At 42.8% G+C, this 13,620-nt stretch overlaps 1 long non-coding RNA gene across 7 annotated transcripts in view; it reads right to left on the bottom strand.

Moving 5' to 3' along the window:
- Nucleotides 1-13,620, bottom strand: part of LOC146206141 (uncharacterized) — a 195,608-nt gene that overhangs the window by 169,581 nt on the left and 12,407 nt on the right. For 2 of the 7 annotated variants that reach the window (XR_014704363.1, XR_014704361.1), the window contains exon 2: nt 5,065-5,262. This is a non-coding gene — a long non-coding RNA (uncharacterized LOC146206141). Of the gene's footprint in view, nt 1-1,266; nt 12,162-13,620 lie in introns of those variants that run through there. The other 5 variants (XR_014704364.1, XR_014704358.1, XR_014704362.1 and 2 more) reach the window with 5 other exon arrangements.

Genomic DNA, 13,620 nt, shown 5'->3' with positions numbered 1-13,620 from the left:
TCTACCAACAGGTGAGCAATGTAAAATTCATTGTGAATAAAACATAAACGAAGCTCATGATAAAAAAAAAAGTTAACTGGATCTTAGCTTTGGTTAAGCTTGGTAGGTTGCGAAAGCAAAGCGGTGACCTGGTGCAATCTTTATTTCTCCTTGTCCACAACGTCTAACGAGGAGCAGCGCGCCTCTTTTATACCGTCACTCAAAGTGGAAGCGCAGCGCTTCTAGCGGGAGAATCGTCGGCTGGCGTGGCACGATCCGGGATCGCCCGACGACTAGACCTGGTAGTCCATCTCGTAGATGGTGACGCAAAAGGCCGTTGATGGGCGTAATATTGCTTTCGCAATAAAATTGTGAAAACACAATTTTTTTGCTTCTTTATTGAACCAAGGATACGCTGAAAAGGCTTGTATTGGGGCAGTCACACTATAAAAAAAAGCTCTGCTTCACATAAAATCCTGCTGGTAATGCGTTGCCGAAGAGTTTTCTGTGTGCTAATTACGGACCATATGTGCAGATCATACAATTTCTGTGTGCCTGGTAATCGAGGTTTCACACAGTGTCCACAGAACGAAATTGTTTCTCTGAAGACAGATGCTTCAGTTTTATTGTTCCTGGAAAGCTACGCAATGTGCTCACAGACTAAATATGTGAAATGTAGACCTCGTATAACTATTTCTGTATGCTTGGTACTGAAGGGCTTCGTATAGCATGCAATGGAGAAAATTTGTTTTTGTGGAGACAGATGCTTCGGTTTTCTTGTTACTGAAGATTACATTATACGCATGTGTATTGCCTCCATAACAGTCAGTTGAGCTGAAGGAGAAATGACTTGAATATTAACATGTTCACTACATAGCTGGTCACCAGTGAGTCACATACCTAATTTATTCATGCTGTGCAGCCACAAATACTGGGCATGATGATTAAGATGTAGGAGATTTTATTGAGAGGTACACAAAAAGACCTCACAATACAATCTACATAAAAGCTTCATCATATGATCCAGTATTGTGGCAACATGGTATCAATAAATGACATGACCCACCAATGGCCCAAGATGCAGTGCACATGTTAAAATGCAGGTTGTTTCTGGCCCAGCTCAAATCACTTCATTACAGATGCAATACACATACACATTATGTAACCTCCAGTAACTAAGCAGAAGCACCTGTCCCCACAAAAGCTGCTGAGTACATGCACACATTATATAAGCGTGTCCTGTTTCCAACAGTAATTTGCAAATCATGAATTTTTATAGGATAAGTGTCACATGACATATCCAAGTACATGCACATGGGCAATAACAAGGTGAAATAACAAACGTCTTTATTTCTAAAGACGAAATGCAAAAGATATGTGTCGTGTCTTGTACTCTTCCACATGGCCATGCTAGAAAAGAGCAGAAAAAATGGTATTGTTAGTTTCATAATTTCATAAATGCATTGTAAAACAGTGTAGTGATATCCAGTGCAATAAAAAAGTAGCACATATAATTCACTAGGCAGATATCAAAGAGCCTTACACTTATCTGTAACACTAGTTTATAACCTCTACTTGGCTTGAAGGCATATATGAATATTGCACCAATAACTGTGTAGTAGGGAATATGCCATTCTCTACACCAGGAGTGTACTATTAGCAGACAATGAGAAATGAGTCCATGATAATAATGCCTGACCAAAGCACATGCATCACAGCTTAGCTAAAGTGAATCAAGAACATGGCTAACAGGTTTTGAAATCAATGTAAAGAATATCAGTCTACAATGAAAAACTCAGGTGAAAAACTTGTGAATTCACAGTTGAATTTTTTTGCACACGCAGGATGGAAACTGCTAACAGAAAAAAGAAATGTTAGAATTATGATGGGAAAAGTCATGTAAATAGATTATATCCTGAAGCTGTCCATGCAAAATGTTAAAAAAAATATATAACTGAGGGATCCGAACAGCTCTAGGCACCACTCTGCATAGTTTCAAGGAGTCTGAGGGAAAAAAATAAAGGGCTGGCTGAAAATTAAAAATTGGTCAACATATTTTAGCCCTTTTAAGCAGCTAAGGTTTATAATAACAGCACATAATGCATGAGCTCGCAATAAGTTCATGAGTTCGCAGATACCATGAAAAGTAGTAATCTCAAGCATCTGAGAAAACGAGGCCTAGGTAAAAGTAATCACGCAAATCTAGTTCAGCCCATGAGCACATAAAAATTGGGTATTCATTAAGTAGCTTGCCGGTGAGACAGAAATTAGAAATTAAAATGATTAGTGAAAAAAAAAATGAAAACGAGTGCATAACAGCGATTAGCAGATCCAAGAATTTTGAGAGTTACGTCAAATGTTGGCTAGCATGTGCTGATGAAAAAATTTTCTTTCGGAGCATTACAGTCAAAAGTTTATTTTTTTTTTAGGCATATGAGATAACCTTGTCATTAAAAGCATGGTTTTTCACTTCATACAAAAGTTGTTTTATTCTGCAACGAATTTCTGGCAGATAATTAAAGCCTCATTGCATCACAGACAATGCATAATAGGGGCACATATATACTAAAGAGTGGCATTTTATTCCTGAAGGTCTATTAACACCAACTACTGCTGCTAACCGAGACCAACAGAAGTTGCACTTGGAAAATCTGCTAGTCAATGTTATTTCTCACATACTAATGTGCTTCCAGCTCCCAAAATACTTTGTGGTCACAACATTGGCATAGGAGTGGAAAGATTGAATAGCATTGCATTGTGGCCTCTGAGCTTCTCTGGGTTAAGTCTGGTTGTGAGGCAAGAACAAAGTCGACAGAGTTCATGCCCCGACTTGGCATGCAACCTTTTCTGCCATACACATAGCAAGGCCCAAGTCGCTGTAAAAGCATATAGTACAGCAATGACAGCCATCACACGTGCCCATCGGAGGAAGCTAATTTATGTTCTGAGGAAACACATCCCCAGAATTCTATCAAAAGCTTCAATCATTTATTGCCAAGGTTTAGCTTTGGCACCAGCGAGAATTGTAGGCTTTGTATTGAGGTTTGATTTTTTTTAGGAATGTGCCATCTCATATTTCTGTTGCCTAGTCATTTCATACAGCCTGCTGTTGATACACTTCCCCCTTTGTACAATGTGTATACAACCGCAGCTCAGAAAAATGCTGTGCACAACCTTAGTGGTGTATTTCAACCTACCATTTTCTTTTCACATATATCTCATATCTTGGTCAAAATGGGACAGAATACCAGCAGTTTAGTAGTTGAGGAAAGCACCTTGGCATAAAATTTGTTGTGCATCTTCATATTGCGGGAAATTTCATGGAGATTAGGATTTATTTCACGCACTGTCTTCAGACTGCAAGCCTCAAACCTGGTTGGCTTCTTTTTCCTTTTGGAGAAGATATGCTGCAACACTGCAGATGATGTCTGAGCGTAACCCACTTTCTCAAGAAGTTCAAGCTAGACTTCAAAGGTGTTATTCAAGGAATGTGAACAAAAAAGCGATCTGTATGAAAGCTTCCATTAAAAGCTGATAAAATGTGGAACAGTTGCTAATTTTCTTAAAACTATACTGACCAAAATCTTTCCACAGTTTATGAATGACAGTTTCAAAACCAGAATAATTATCTGCTGAAAGGAAGTTTATCCTGGTCTTTCCAAAAAACACATCTTCTGCAATGTCAGTGTGTCTACAGTAGAAGGTATAAGAAACCAACAGAGGGTCCAAACAATGCATCTGTAAGACACTGCATGAAATTTGTTCCTTATCTCTATTACATTTCCCACAACATAAAGATGGGCCCCAGATGGTATCTTTTTTCCACCTCTAATCAACTGTTTAGAATCCGTACCCTCCTACACAAGAAGTGAGAGATATGTGAAAAGAAAATCAGGAACTGTACATTGAATGCACCAGTAACGTTGTGTACAGCCTTGCTCTTACCTGTGGTTGCATATACATTCGACAAATGAGAAAGTGAATTTGACAGCAGACTGTATGAACATGAAAGAATAAAAACAATGAAAGATTGCACCTTCTATACAGAGGCAACAATCCTGGCACATGAAGAAAAAAAAAAAAGCTTTAGCAAGAAATAATTGAGATCATGTAACTAAATGTTATGAGCAATTAAGCACTGTTTCAGCTTTACTTTTGAGCACAGACCCAAGACAGCCACATTTGACCTTATTGATGTCGCTCCCCGTTACAACAGGGCACGCAAAATAAATAGCTAAATAAATACGCTTTTGCATTGGCATTTTTAATGTTTGTTTTGCTTGAAGTAGCTTTAGTGTCAGTTACCTTTCAATCTACCTTGCTGGGACACTTTTTACCCAGCTGACAAGCCAATTTTCTTGTTGATACTTTTGAATTATTCTATGACAATTTTGCTACGATGGACATTCCATACTTTACTGTCACCTGCTTTTTCTAGGTAGTTCATGAATTTTTAAATGATGCTGCAGCTGCTTAATTTGGGGTACCTCATCTCCATTACACATTGCATCCGGTCTTCTTATACCCAGTAACAGGCTGCCAATTGAATAAAGCAGGCATTCATCTTTTGCCATATTTGTGACATATGTGCTGCAGTAATGTAGCTTCTTTATAAGAAAAATATTGAAAGTTGTGCTTTGCATGTGCCACATGCGTTTGTTTGGTTGTCATGTCTTCTTTGCAGTAGTATCGACCTTCTAGAAAGAATGGATTGGCTGATAGCCAACGATATTTTCAAATTTGTGTTATATATATTAGAAGTTAAGCTAGGATGGCATTCCGTATGAATCGTGGCTGCAATAAAGGTCTTTAGATGGACTTAAGGGATACAGGTGAGCTGTCTTTCACGCTCATGGTTTCAGTCAGTTGTCTCATGACAGGTCAACCAAGAGACATACGCCATGTGCACCAAAGCAATAAAGGTATGAGAGTCATAAAACTCTTGGTAGCAATCAGAAAGGCCAAAGAAACAAGAAATTAAAACCACAAATTGGATGACTAATCTGGACCCAACTGGAGCAGGGTAGGTAACAAACCTATGTTAAAGAAGTCTATTGCATGGCCACATTCATTGTAGGTGCATACCCCATTAGTCCCAGAAGAGCGCTGGCTTGTGTAGGTGGGGCAGGCTCCAAGCGGCGAATCTGGATGCAGAGAATGCACTCCACCTTCAGATGCTTTTTAGATGGTCACTGGGAGCACCAAAGCAGCCATACCCAGATAAGTGGCGGTGGGATTGAGGGTGTGAAGCAGTCGCAGCTAGGCAAGGCTTCAAAGCAGAACCTGCATTAAAAAGGATGACTTCGATAGGAAAGAAAACCTGGGCCAGGGGGCGCTGCGCCGCTCTGTGCGTCAGTGCCCTCCATGGAGACCCCGTCAAAATCTACGCGCAGCCATAGAGTTCCTTACACTAACTAGAGGGAAAGCTGAGGGCGCTGCACTTCAGCCACCATGGGCGCGCTAAGAATCATGGGCCGGTGTGCTACTTGTTGCGGGACAGTCGGTTTTTCTCGGGTACGTGGAGTGGCGTTACTGCGATGTTTCTTTTTCGTCATCATCATCATCTGAAGGTGCGTACATAGACCGCGAAAGCCATAGTAGCGAAGGCGCAAAAGCAGACGTCGCCAATAAATGGTTTCTGTTTCCCGAAATGCCACTAAAAACTTCCTTAAGGGATGGCACAACCATAAATATTTTCATAACGTTTTTTTATTTCAAAGTTTGCCTATTAAGTGCGAAATATTGGTATTTGTGCTGCTCAAAACTAAGCCAATAGGAGAAAGAGCCATCGCTTATATTGGATAAATATCACACTGACATGCTGTTTCTCTCTCTCTTTACAATTTTTAGTCACAATATTCAATCTTAGGACATTATTTACGGTAGAACAACGTTTATCTTTTCATTAGTTTTGGCCAAAAGTTGTAGTTCTGCACTCGGTAGCTCTCCGGCCCATGATGCTTTGAGCGCCCATGGTGGCTGAACTGGCCGTCTGGAAACTCCATGTAAACGCCCATAGACGGCAGCACAGCTTTCCCTCTAGGTAAGAGTAAGAAACTCTATGCGCGCAGCCTGGCCGCGTCGTCTGCTAGCCGCCGCATAGAAAAGCATGTTGTCGTCTGCTCCGCGCTGCTTTCTAGCAAGTGTTTACGCGCGCGCGCGCGCTCGGTTGTTTCTCTCCTCCTCCGGCCGCATTGTGGCCACCATCGCGCTCTAACAATGAGGGGGGAAGAAGAAAGAAAGAAAAGAACTAGAAGGAAAATAATGACGGCGCACTTTTTTCGCGAAGCTTGTGTGGAAACGGTAACGGGATGGTTGTGGGCCTTTCTTTTTTTCCTTTTTTTTTTTTGGGGGGGGGGGGGGGATATCTCGTACTGTTCGTGTGTCGTACTTCTCTAACTGGCGGTGCTGAAGCAGCCATCGTGGAACCGGGTCGGCCTCAAGAAACAGATATTCGTCATTAATGCGATCACTTTACGTCAATCATCCTATCCTCATACGCGATCCTGCTTCGGGAGCTCAAAACTGCGCGTTCGCTATAGGAGATAACTGAACTAGGAATTGCGCAGCGTAACAGTGGAATTAAGAAGACAAAGATTTCCGTGGAGAGATGTCCCTGTCTGCATGGAAAGTCGTCAGACATTTCCTCGCTGTTCGTCTCGTGGAGAGGAAACTGCCGCAAAAATGGCATGCCCCGGCTTCTGGGGAATGACCCAGGTCGTTAAGAAACCCCTCATCGTTAACGGTAGCTAGGTCATTGATTTCGGATGGCAGCGCCGCAGCAGTGAACTTCCCCTGGCCGGTGTCGGCAGGAACCAAAGGGTAAGGCGGCATGCTTTGTGCCTTTGTAGGGAACGCATCCTAAACGCGCCGAAAACAGGCCCCACGGCGCCGGCAGCATTGCCTAAAACGTTTGTTCCCAAAGAGCTGAATAGGCCCCTTTCAAGTGACCAGTCACAAAGGGAAAGGAAGGAGCACTCGAAGGCTGGACCCTTCATTCTGTGTACATGGACAGAGGCATCAAGAGGTGCCGCCTCAAGTCCTTCAAGATACCTGTCGTTTGCCTCCCGCCTTCAAGCAGCGAATTTGCGTTCATTTTTTTTTTATGTATGTCTGAGCCTGCCAACAAGCGCTCTTTGAAAACAATGTCCGGCGATCAATTAAGCATAATTTCTTGCTTTCAAAAGCACCGATAAAAAACATGCCTCCAGCCAGCCTCTATGTCAGCCGGGGCACAGAAAAAAGCAAAATTAAGAAATCTTACTGGCAAAGAGCGCCGGCTTTGTGCGCACAGACGCACGACCATCCCCCCTCGTCCTCACTCTCCTTCTCCCGCTCCGCTTGCACGCGCGGCTGAACGTAGCACGCGCTCCCGAGCGAGCGGGCTGCGCAGACTCCGCAGACAGCCACGCGCAGCGCGGGCGCGGATGCGCGTAGGTTTTGTAGTTCCTCTCCGCTCCGCTGGAAACCGAGCGCTGGCGTCGCGGAGCAAACTCCAGCTTTGGTTCCCTATAGCTTGCTTCAAAGTAGAATATGTTTATAAAGAGCTGCTATTTACTGACATTTTGAATTAGTTATACATTCATCCTTAGAGCACAGTACGAACAGTAGATAGCAGGTGGTTATGCCCATGCTAGAAATTAGCCATTCAAGGTATGATGTGACAGCATCTCTCACACACAAATATTTCCTTTTTTGCTTTTATTTTGCTAAATTTTTCTTTTATAATTTTTACTTTTCTACAGAAATACTTAGCATTACCAAACATTTGTTTTCCATTCCAAGAAGTTTGACGACTTTGAAAGCATTTTTCATTTTTTCAATTATTTGATTTGTCAATTACTAAATTTCATTAATTAGTACCATCAAACATTGGCTTTTCATTCTAGGAAATTTGACACCTCTGAACCCCCTTTCCGTATTTTTTCACTTCAACAATTAATTGCAATGGTTTCATTAACTTGTCATCAACTACAAAACAAATATAATCAATTTACTAGAACCACAAATTACTATATGGTTTTTTTTTACTCAGCCCCCCGATTATTTCTGATACTACACAGACCACTACTGCCATGCTGACGGCTTTTCGATCAAACAAGCTGTTTAAACAGTCGCTTGAACCAACATTTGCTTAAATTGTCTCAAAGGCAAAAAATTCTAAAAATGGCTTTGACCCAATCTCTTTCCTCTAATCATTTAGCCGCAGACCCTTTGAAGGCACCATGAGCAGTAATAAAGGAAGAGGCATTTCCATTATTCCCAAAAATGGTAGGCCTTCATGTATTGGCAGAAGAGATAATTGCTAAATATGTGTTGGAAACTTCCTGTCCACAAAAGAGTGGGTCTCATGAAACACATGTTATAAATCAAAGAAGGATGCATGGTGTGCGGTTATGAATCTACTGACACAGAAAATAAAAAGGGTAGCAAGAAAATGCCAACTGAATAGAAGGTATTCATGATTCTTAAGTTATTGCGCTCAGCAAACTCAACTAGTAACTCCCCCCTGCTATTCTTCGAGCCAATGCCATAGTCACCTACTGCCTGGTCTCCTGCCTGTATGTCATTTGAAGTCCCAGAAATATGTCTACAATCTCAAAAATCTGACACTGGAGCTGTAATCAAGCCTGCTTCTGGTATGAATGATAATGAACATTAATTTATTCACCCTTATATCTCTGCATGTGGCAGTAAATGAATATTCTTTTGCGATGTTTTTCATGCATCAAAAACAATTCTCCTTCGCATACTATCCATGCATAAACTGATAAACCTCAGTTTAAACTCTGTGCTCTTTGTTTTCTGGCTTTGCGCGACCTTGTTTTGCTTTTTATAAGACTCAACCCCTTCACCGTTTTGTTATATCAACGAATTTTTTAACAAAACTGCTTATTTTTTTTATTCCTGATTTCGGTTATTATTGCAATAAAAAGCATGCATTCGATCTTTAAAAAATTTTTCAAGCAAACATGAAGTCAAATTAGCATATTGAACTTTATTATTTCTCACAATACGAAAGAACTGCTCAGCACAAAGTCATCACTGTCGTCCTCGCTCCCTGAAACAATGTACACTTCAGTGTCTGAATCACCATCGTTCGAAGAAGATGACGACGAAGAAAAGCGTCGTTTCCGAGAAGACGGGCCAGCAATGCACGCGTCGCCTCCACCGGATGCCACTTTTAAAACCCATGTTGTCATACGAAAAAGACGTTTATGTGGTAGAAAAAAATCAAATTATCAGGTCAGTGCTGCCATCTGTCGAGCAAAATGTCATCTAAGCCACAAACGAGCGCTGCTCGTCCGAAACGCTGAAGAGAAGAACCTATTCAGCGAGGACGAGCTATAGTCGTCCGAAACGGTTTGGGGACGGCTTGGCAAGGACGAGCGCAGCTCATCCGAAATGGTTAAGGGGTTAAACATCATCAAGGAGGTCAAATTGCAAACGTACTGGGCCTTACTGCCATGCATCTGAAGTCCGTAAATAGCATGCTTACAGCTAATATTATCAATGGAGGTTACTTCAACAAGAGGAACAACAAGTTTTTGCAGAAAAACATGTACTATGTATCAATTTTTCCAAAAATAAAGCCAGCTAGCTATTTCTGCTTCGAAAAGCACCATGTGGGGTCAACCACACATGAAGTTTCCAAAGCAAGAAAGTTCAGACGCATCTTGTGTGTTTGCAAACTGATTCATAATTGCTGATCAGCGGCTTCCTCTTATTGACCTGCTTACAGAAAACCGCAGTGGAACCTTCTAAATTCTTAGTTCTTTTCTGACACAAAAGTTAGAGAACAGAAAATAATGAAATGAAAAGTTCTCTTTATCTGCGATTAGTTTGCTCTGCATAATTGAAAGCCAACTTGTCTAGTATACTATTGATCACAGGCTATATGTTGGCACCCACAGCTGCTACAAAATGGGTAACAAAGAATGCTTTTCTCAAAAAGAAAGCAACACTGAGCCTCATGAAATGCTGTCAAAAATAGTGTAGGGTGGGGGTTTATTAAAGGTACTGGGACGCGATCTATGAGCACGACAGGAACAGTCCACGTACAAGCAGATCCAGATGCATGTGCTGCCGTGAAGAGGACGGTTTTATCGCACACAGAGACACAGGTGATATTTAGAAGCAGGGACGAAGGAGGAGGAATGTCAATGTCTTCGGTGACGAGGGCTTTAAATAGACTAGAAGGAGCATTGTCTGACACGGGCTTGGGCAGCGTAGAAAATCAGACTTCAGCGCGAGCACAATCGATTATAGCAGCATGATGCGACAGGAAATCCCAGCCTAAAATTACAGCTTGTGAGCAACTTGGCAACACGACGAACTTCATTATATATACGCTATTCTCGATCACTACTCGAGCGGTGCACGCTGCTAAAGGCTTGATTTGCTGAGCGCTGGCCGTTCGCAACGAAAGTCCTGGAATTGGGGTCTTCACATTTTTTAAAGAGCTACAAAGTTTTGTATCCATTACCGAAACCGCAGCACCAGTGTCAATTAAGGCCATGACAGAAACACCTTCGATGAAAACTTCAATGAGATTGGCTGGCGATAGATGAGGACTTGGAAAGTTCGACGGGGTCGCAGTTCTCGCCTCAGGAACTGCGGCCTCTAGTTTTCCTCATGTGAAGCATTCGGTCGACGTCACATCAGAGATAGAGCGGTGGCGCGGCGACGGTGAATGACGGTCGGAGTTGGCTGAGCGGTCTGGTGAGAAACGATGGCTTACTGGAGGAGGCTCAGTAGGCGCGGAATAGTGTGGCGTCGAAGACAAGTACTCGGAACCTTGGGTAGGTGGTGGTGATACCGGGAGACGGTTTCGGAAATAAAGAGAAATATGCCCAGCCAGCCCGCAAATGTAGCAAATTGGCCGATTGTCTGTCGTGCGCCAGGGATTGCGTGGTCTTGGACCCGGTCGAGAATAGGGTGCTGGCGCTTGCACAAGCACTGACGGTAGAGTGTAAGTTGGCGGCCGAGGTCTTGCAACCATTTCGGCACAAGTTAAAGGACCGGCGACAGGCCTTGGGGTGACATCGTCGTAGGTCATAGGAGCGCCAACAGGTCTTGGAGTAGCGTCAGCGCAAGTCAGAGGAGCTGCAGCGACAACTGATGGCGGATGTACACGTGAAAGCGCCTCAGCAACCTGCTCTTCGATAGCCTGCCGCAATGCCAGGGCCAAATGGTGTGACTGCTCTTGAGGGCTAGGAAGCAGGGAAAGTTGACGCGCCACCTCTTCACGAATAAATGCTTTATTTGCTGCAGCAACAATGGGTAGTCGGCTTCAGGTGTCAGTCCGGCAAGCGATTCACCTGATCTTGGGGCTGACGCGTCAACACCCTCTGCTTGCACAGCTCCTTGAAGCTCTGGCAGAGCGTGAAGACGTCATTGACATTACGCAAGTTGCGTCCTGAAAACATCTGAAAGGCGTCATCGCCACTACCTATCAAGACGTGTTTGATTTTTGCAGCCTCTGACATATTCGCGTCCACACACTTGCTCAGGTCGATGATATCTTCGATATAGCTTGTAAAGCTTTCGCCGACTTGCTGCTTCCGCTCACGCAAGCACTGCTCGGCGCGCAATTTCCTGACAGCTGGAAGAACAAAAACTTTGACGAGCGTTGTTTTAAATGAAGCCCATGTACGGATGTCGTTTTCATGGTTACGGTATCAAAAGTTTGCCATGCCTATGAGATAAAATATGACGTTGTTCAATTTAGTTTCGTCGCCCCATTTATTGTAGAGGCTCACCCGTTCGTAAGAAGTGAGCCAGTCTTCGACATCGTGCTCATCAGTCCCGCTGAAGATAGCCGGATCCCGCTGGCGAAGGGAGCCAGCACAGATGACACTTGGACCCACCTGCATGCCTCGGTGCTGAACGTCGTCTGGAATGGCAAGTGCAGGAATAGAGCGGCTATGGAGCTCCAGGACCGACGTTTCTAACCCAAGACTTCACCAAATGTAGGATGGGGGTTTAATAAAGGTACTGGGACACGATCTATAAGCACGCCAGGAACAGTCCATGTACGAGCAGATCCAGAGTACAAACCGATAGCGATGTCACTGGCGACAGTGCACAGAAGCTCGCTCCTTCTTCATCTTCAAATGTACATCTTCCTCTTTACAATAGCTTCAAATGATTGTGAATGCCGCAAGCCTTTTCACTTCAAACTGAAATTTGAAAATAAAAGCAACCACTGTGTTTTGTTGTAATCATGGCAAGTTTGATATGGTATTACAATGGCATAGAGAAGAAAAACAGTATTTGCTTAATAATTGAAAAAGGAAACAATACATAAAAGTTATCTCACTTGTCCACTCTTTCATCCATCTACCTGTGAGCTGAATCACAGGCCCCATTTCACAGCTTTGAACTGTTTAAGGGCACAAAGTGACACGCATGTACAACTGATTCAATGTGTTTTGTTGAAACACCACCCACAATGCAACCTCACCCATGCACATATTGGACACTTCATTCGTAAAACGTAACGTCTATATGGTCAGGAAAAGTGGACATACTGTTCTAATCACCACATGAGGAAATTCTGACCACTATTTGGCCTGCAGATAAAGGTAAATATATGGGGGTGAAGCTATTTGAACAGCTCCAATCAATAGTATGTACTACCTAGCATGTTGGTTCATGATACAGCAGAATACAGCATAGCAGTAGACAGATGCAAAAAAAGGCGCTCACTAATACTGCTGTCACACGGGCAGAGTTTCAATGCCCATTGAGTCGATGGGAGATTGAACTTGATGGGGATCGGCCACTTTTACACAGCGGTTTTCAATGACACTTGAACACAATCAGAAGAGGTTCAAGAATAACCACTGGAATTCCAAGGAACACTGAGAGCAGCGCTACATTCACCCTAAGGTGAAAAACCAAAAAAAAAAAGAAAAAATAAATAAAAAAGAAAAAGCAAAAATGTTCTGGATTAAATTATTGACACTATACTCTGTTTCATACATCAAGTGCAACACTGCAAAAGCTAAAGCCCTTGTTTTCACTCCCAGCACCCGTGATGAAAAATAGTGCCTGCTCTTGACGAGGGGAAATAATGGTTGTATAGGGAACCTGCGCTGGAGTTTGGATGGTGGTGGAATGGGTGGAATATAGGAGCGTCCCCTTTGAAACGGGGTGGTAGCAGTAGCTACCATGCTCATTTTTCTCCATATATCTTAATTATTGATTTAGAATGGTTAACTAAACCATCATTCTATTTATTAAATTTTGCTCCTACATTACTAACATTATGTCACTTCTCTGCTTTTAAGCCACCAATCTTCCAGCCGTTTTTTGCTAGTTTCCACCGCCGGTTTATTCACCCGGCCACTGTTATCTCTAAACCCCAGAGCTTCAGGAACAGTGATTGCGCCTGCATCAACCTCCGGATGGATACCATTGCATTAGAGTATAATATGGTCAATTGTTTCACTGGAGTTTCCACATACAGTACATGCGTCATCTCCATTGTTAAACTTCTTTTTGTAGCTGCGTGTTCTAAGGCACCCTGATCTAGCTTCAAAAAGTAGGGCACTGCCTCTTGAGTTATCAAAGAAATCTTCCTTCCTGATCTGCATTTTCCACTTTCGGTATAATTCCACACTCTGTTTTTTTTTT

The sequence above is a fragment of the Amblyomma maculatum genome, chromosome 1 (assembly GCF_055883805.1).
Source record: "Amblyomma maculatum isolate TAMU_Amacu chromosome 1, ASM5588380v1, whole genome shotgun sequence".
In the NCBI taxonomy this organism is placed as follows: domain Eukaryota; kingdom Metazoa; phylum Arthropoda; class Arachnida; order Ixodida; family Ixodidae; genus Amblyomma; species Amblyomma maculatum.
Note: the sequence above shows the minus strand (reverse complement) of the source record. Positions and strands in the feature narration are given on the sequence as shown.